Genomic DNA, 7,188 nt, shown 5'->3' with positions numbered 1-7,188 from the left:
TTTATAACAGACAATGTTTACCTAGTTAACATACATAACTGTCATAGAAGTGTAAAAAGAAATGAAGCAGTCTTAACTGTAATGGTGAATGAGTAATGCAAATGTGAGTCACTGCACATCATCAAGAGTCATCTCACTTGTAAACACTGATTAACGGTTGTTCAAGTACAAAAGTGCATTGTTTAACCCCTGACCGAATGTCATTTGCAGCTTTGATGGCCTGGTGGCTCTTCAGTACAGCTGACTTGGCCATATTGTCCTGAGCAGTCAGGACATACACGTGTGTACTGCTTGTACTGCCTGTGCAGCTAGTTAAGTAACGTGTAAGTAAATAATGCTATAAGGACACAAATATCATAGCCTGGTAAATTCTAAATTTCATTGTTTAATAGGCTGTAGTGTAGAACATGTATATTAAATGACAAAATAGACTTAATGCTGTTTGGTTGTCTCACTTTGCCGTGCAAATTATGCGCCTTCACTCTATCACAGTTTTAAAAATATAAAATTCATAAATAATGCCGCTTTGTGGTTGAATAAAGCCTATCATTAATATATTATATGTACATATGCCTAAATTAACCATTTTCAAACATAAAAATGGCAAAATGAACTATAATACAAACACAGTATAAGGCATTCAAAGACGTTGACGTAGTATTCTACACTGGTCACTAGGTGTCAGCAATGTTACTGTAATGTTCGGTGAGACACACAATCACCAGATTTCCAGAACAACAGGCTTGTATTGCAGGTTTGAATTATGTCACAACAGGCACAAAAATCCCTCATAAAACTCCCTTATAAAAAAACCAGCTACTGTTGTGGCCGTAACCCATGGCAAGCTAAAACTCAACCCTTGACCCATGGGGGACACATTTATAGTAACACACACGCGCATGGGTCTTATGTATTTCTTAAATGACTTATTTATTCTGATTACGTTTACTATATTGGGTAATATGAGTGTAAAGGTGACTATAGGAGTGTTATTTCATGTCTAGAGTGCTAATGTTAAAAACTGTATTTAGAAGGTTTTCTATGCTTTAATTACAAAAATATTTCCTTGAGAAATAAGGAAATACTAATAAGCACTTTAATCACTAATAAGCACTTTGCGGAAAGTAATTTACCACGGTCAGGTCTGTAACCAATTAACCGCGATAAACAAGAGATTACTCTATTACTTTATAACCTGTAGTTACATGAATGCCTCTTTGACATCATTGGTTTGGTTTAATGATAGCTGCTACTTAAAGCACAAGTAGTGCATTCATTTTAGCTTCACACAAACAAGTGCAATGTATAAAATCCTCCGCTATTGCTCCCTTTCTGTATAATTTATAGACTCTCACCAGTTTGCAATTGTCATGTATCACATGGAAATGTCCTTGAGAGAGACAATAAATGTCCCGTGGTTGTAAATTGCAGCAGCAGTAATGTAAAAAAAAAAGAAAAGAAAAAAAGTGTAGACAATGATTGAAAGTGCTGTCAGGGAGCTGCATGCTCCCAAACCTTTAAATCCCTCTTAAATTTCATCAACAACAGTGTCAACATGTGAGCAGTGACCCTTGAGTGTGCACTACGCCCAACTACCCAACCCCCACCTCCCCCACCCCCTCACCCACCCCAGAAAAAGTTATGGAGAATGATTTGGCATAATGGGACACTGTCCACACCTCCTTCCTTGTAAAAGACCATTTTTACTGTTTGTTGGGTTCCTTGTTGTCGCTTATCTGCACTCTCTGAGTTTATGCTGTTTGGTTGGACAGACTCCAGCAATCAATCTCTGAAACGATGTGCAGCTCTTCAAAGAGCAAAAGAAGTGCACAGTGAGTTATGTTAGTTATGTTAATATCCCGCTTTTATCCCAGAGTGTTTTAAAATTCAAATGGAACTGCCTGAATGCAGTTTATCCACTTTGAGCAGCTCAGTAAGCCCATTTTGGTCCATTTTCTGTGGTTTAAAACTCATGGTGGGTTTATAGCATGCTGTGCATGAAGAATAGCTTGTTAATTAAATAACTACACTTACAAGCCTTGGGCATCACAGCACTGATTGCATTAGCAGAGTTACAGGAAATAGGAAGGCCTTTCAAATTAAATACAGTGCCAGTAACTCACTCAGCAGAAAGCAGACCTCCGCCAAGGCAGAACGAAAAGATGCCTTTTTTTTTTTTTTTTAATTGAAATATTATGAGAAACAAAATGACAAACAAAACAAAATAAATTTGTAATTTTTGGAAAATTAGGTTGGGGAAAAACTTATATGGTAATAAAGTCAAGAAAATGTACATGAAGAAAATGGAAATATTTGGAAAAGTAAAATAAAACAAAAGCAAAAATGGGGAAAACGGACTAAAGGTCGAAGTTCATACTAATAATACGCTTTTTCACCTAAATCACAAACCTGATATGTATTTTTTTTAAGGTACATGTAACTTCATAGCATATCTACATTACAAGATATCAAAGTGACCCTTGCATCCTTTCATTTTTCAGTATGTGGCGCTCGCTGGAAGAAGTTTGGACACCCCTGCATTACGCCTATGTCATGTCCCACCGAGGGGTGAGTAGTTTTATTTTATTTTAGCTTTGATTGGGTTTTTATACAGCAGTTAACATCTTTTTACACTTGTATGACAGTCCGGAAAGTTTACTTCAACTACCTTCAGCAAGCCTCCCTTTTCACTTTTCTGAACCAGTATGCCTACGTCATGCGGCATTAAGGGGTAAGTAGTTCAATTAGCTTAATTCTGATTATTATCCAGCACTTAAATTCTTTATACACATATATGATAGTCAAGTATGTTCACGTGGACCGGCTTTGACAAGCGCCCCATCATGCATGTGCACCACACCTGCACTTTAAAACGTGTGACGGGAATCAGAGGAAAGCAGCTTCTTGCTGAACTCTCTACAACCTCCACAGCTCCTTAGCTCCTTGCAAGATGGTTCTTCAATAATTAATTCCGCAGTCAAATCACAGCGCTTCCCGATTCTCTGCCTGCTGGATTTTTTCTTGGCACATTATGATCATGTGAGATAGCAGAGCTGCAAAAAATAATGCATCTGTCGGGGGGAAACTGTTTAACAAATAAGCACAGAATCACATGCTGCGCTGTTTTTTGGGGGGTTTTGGCGGAGGTCTGTTGTGAACTGGCTGACATTCTTGTTACAGTCAGGTGAAAAAATTAAGATGGTGTTCTAATTTTTCCACCTGACTGTAAATTACATTTGTGGCATTCCATATGGGTTGTGGTCTATTTAATACCTATCCTCAAAGTTGTATCATTATTAGACAAATGCTCAGTGACATATGGCCAATTAGTCCTGCTTGTGTCCCTGCAAAGAGGTTTTGATAGATGGTAGCCATGTTTATCAACCAATCTTGCACAAATTTTATTTGTCAGTCTACTAAAGGTGTCTACCAAATTTAGTGGCGATTCAGCAAAACAGCTTGAAGCTACAGTGTAAGAAATTTAGATTAGATTTTTATACTTGTCAGCGCAAATTATACAACAAAGCTTTTTTGGAGAAATCCTCAGAGTAGCAGCATCTTAATATGTATGAATGATTATTATGGCTGTCAAATGATTATACATTTTAATCAAATTAATGACTGTTTTCCACTTAATTGATCAAGATTAATCACCATTTGCAACTATGTGTGAAATATGCCTATTTTTACTGTATTTTATGAACCAAAAAATAAATGACAGGACGCAGTTACATATACATTTGTGTGTATTAACAGCTCCGAATGAAGTGAAAATTTTGCTCAAGCTAAAAGATAGCACACATGTCTGAAAATCTATTTGACTGACACTAGTCTCTTTAATAGTGGCACAACATTTGAATCACACTTTAACTGAGTTGCGTTCAAACACACCAAGTAATATAAGTTGAATTCACGCTTTGAGTGTAGATATATTTTCTGGGATTTCCAAGCATACTTAAATGCATCAAATTATACTTCCGCAGTAAGGGTTAGGTTAGTGAGTGATAAGAGTATCCACGTATTCTTTTTCTTTGTCTTTCTATTTATTTCAACCACACATATGCGCATAATTAGGACATTATTGTAATTTTCGGAGTGTCCATGAATGCATCTCGCGACCATCTCGTGACAATGAGGAAGTGTCGTTCCAAGGAGGAGGAGGATCACGGTGTGTGTGTGTGTGTGTGTGTATGAGTGCTTTTATTTATTTATTTATTTATTTTTATTTATTTATTTATTACTTTTTTATGGGGGTACACGAGACCTGCCTCCACGGGGGCGGTTGCAGGGTATTCCACCTCTGCCGCCTGGGCCTCCATGGGGTTGGGGGCGATACCGCCTCCATCGCTGGGCAGGGCAGTCCTGTGTTGGGGGCCGGGCATGGGGTGGCCTGGGGTGGGCGGGATCCTTTCCGGTTGGCGGGGGCGTCTCTGGGTCTGGTAGGGTGTCGCCCCCGGTGCCTGTCTGCCCTTGTGGGTGTGGAAGAGTATCTTACACTTTTCTCCCCGGCAGAGCAAATCTGTTTAGCCTGTAAGGGCATCTAGATCAACAATACTATGTGCCCCAATGGCTAGACAGGACAAAAATGAAGAAAAATAAAAATAGTAACACAGTTAACACAGTGGGCGTGCATCTTTAGACAAATTTTCACCCGTTTGCGTGCCTCACACAGACAAATACATACACTCAGTCATTCTAGCATTGCTACAACAGTAAATTTAATAGTGGCCTGGGAGCTTTATAACATTATATTTGATGGACACCTAATAAAGAAACATGATTTGCACCTGTTGGTTTGTGAGTAGTGTATCCTATTAAAACAAACAAAAAAAACAAGATAATTTTTCTAACTTTAGTACACAGCCCGACCCTCTTCACTGACTCTGGTGTCTCCTGGGATCAAACTGATATTCGAGGGACATGAAACAAGAGCTATGAAAGAGCATATTTGAATGCGAACGCTTGAAAGGCTGCGAGATCGCTGGCTGTGTGAGCCAAATGTGAACCATGAATACTGTATGGACGCAATAGACTGTAAGTGACACCCAATGCTTTAGCACAGAAACACTCCACTCTGCTGGCTTCCCTCTGTCCTTCAGATTGTTAACCACACTGGGAAATGTTCCAGTTTTTAGAGAAGGTGACTAAAGAATTGATAACAATAGAGAATAGAGATACAATACAGTGAAGACTTGTTAAAAAAAACACAAAACTACCCTCTTCAGTAGTGGTCCTTGAGTGAATATAGAAATATAGTTAAAGAAATTAAATAAAGCCATGAAGCCAGTATGTTGAAAATGCAATGAGAATTTTGCTTCTCATGAAGTGATTATGAAGTAAAGTGATACATTATACCAGAGCTGTCCAAACTTTTACCACCGCGGGCCGCAAATTGAAAAATCAAAGGATGTTGGGGCCATTTTTACATTTTTTTTAACCAACCTACGTAGATCTGCAAAGACGTTTTTATATTTAAAGAAAAAAACGAGCATCTCAACTTTGTATTATCAGTGACAATGCGTATTATTAATATGAACTTTTTCTCCACACATCATGTACATTTTTTTGTTTATTCTGATAGTATTATAACTTTTTATCACCGAATTTTCCAAAAATTGCAACTTTTTTGTTTTATTTCTCATATTATGACTTTTTTTCTTTTAATTTTTCAACTTTATGCTATTTTTTCTCTTAATGTTATGACTTTACGCACGGTGGTCTAGTGATTAGCATGTTGGCCAACACAGTAACAGTCTGGAGATCGGGAAGACCTGGGTTTGATTCTCTCCTGGGCATTTCTGTGTGGAGTTTGCATGTTTTCCTTGTGCGTGCGTGGGTTTTCTCCGGGTACTCCGGTTTCCTCCCGCTTTCCAAAAACATGCATGATAGGTTAATTGGTGACTCTAAATTGTCCATAGGTATGAATGTGAGTGTGAATGGTTGTTTGTCTATATGTGCCTTGCGATTGACTGGCGACCAGTCCAGGGTGTACCCCGCCTGTCGCCCGAAGTCAGCTGGGATAGGCTCCAGCATGCCCCCGTGACCCTAAAGAGGAGAAGCGGTATAGAAAATGGATGGATGGATGGATGGTTATGACTTAACTCTCTTAATAATTAATCTTTATTTCTGTAAAAAAAAACACTGCTCTTTTTTCCATCTTTGCTGTTTCTTGTTTATTTGTATTGTAGAATGTCCCGAGGGCCATAAATGGACGCCGGGCCGCACTTTGGACATCCCTGCATTATACGGTCATTGGACAGTTCATTAGGTACAACCGCATGCTGATGACATGCTGCAGCACGAAGTGGCCAAAAACACAAAGATCTTGGTTTGACTAATGTGTCCCCCTGCCCCCTCGCTACAGTTCACGCTCTGATGCAATAACATAAAGATACTGCCTCTAGTTAACTTAGTGATGCTGACTTTGAACCATGCCCAAAGTAAGTACATCTTTCCTCTTCCTCCTGTGTATCTGTTCTAGAGGCTGACATGTTGGTACTGCATTGAAGAATTAACAAGCTGTGGTGAAAGGTCAGTTAGTCAATGGTCGCAAATGCTTAATTTAGGCAAAAACTATGTAAAATTTTCTTTAATATACATATATATATTTTTTTAACTGTAATGGGCCGTATTCAACCACAAAACAGCATGATCAATTGATGTTTTTGAAAAAACGTGAATTCAAAGCGTGAGATGGTGGGGGATTACAGTATTGGTTTAAAATAACAGATTGCACAAAAAATGTCTATTTTTCACAAATTAAACTGCATTGTCCGTCACTTCAATTCGGGCTGAATAAAATATCTGGTGTTCATGGCTGTCACTCACAGCTGTTTTGGAGACACACTCAAAAACAGTCTCAGAGAAGCAAGCACCATTTTGCATTCCGTCTGTTCTTACGTTAGTAGCTAAACTTAGCCAAATCACTATCACTAATGCGCACGTGTGTGTGTGTTTTAAGTGGGGTGTGGCTTATTTGTTCGGAGCAGGAAGAAGGCTTGGATTTGAATTTCTCTTGGAGATGAATAAAATCTATAGAAGCATGTTTGAAAGTTAGCGCCCTCCAAGCAGCCACGTAACGGTTGCAAACAGTCCCGTAAACATGAAAAAAATATAACATAGAAAAAGAAAAATAGAGAGAAAAAAGGAAAACTACCTTTGTTTTAACAACCATTTAACATAAAAATA

General features: G+C 38.5%; 1 long non-coding RNA gene across 1 annotated transcript; it reads left to right on the top strand.

The window, feature by feature from the left end:
- Window positions 1–2,501: 2,501 nt before the first annotated feature.
- Window positions 2,502–6,268, top strand: LOC129187492 (uncharacterized). Its single transcript, XR_008572427.1, has 3 exons — window positions 2,502–2,568; window positions 2,646–2,731; window positions 6,189–6,268. It is a non-coding gene; the product is annotated as an uncharacterized LOC129187492 (long non-coding RNA).
- Window positions 6,269–7,188: the final 920 nt, after the last annotated feature.

This window comes from Dunckerocampus dactyliophorus, chromosome 9 (genome assembly GCF_027744805.1).
Source record: "Dunckerocampus dactyliophorus isolate RoL2022-P2 chromosome 9, RoL_Ddac_1.1, whole genome shotgun sequence".
In the NCBI taxonomy this organism is placed as follows: Eukaryota; Metazoa; Chordata; class Actinopteri; order Syngnathiformes; family Syngnathidae; genus Dunckerocampus; species Dunckerocampus dactyliophorus.
This window is presented reverse-complemented; position numbering and strand designations above follow the sequence as displayed.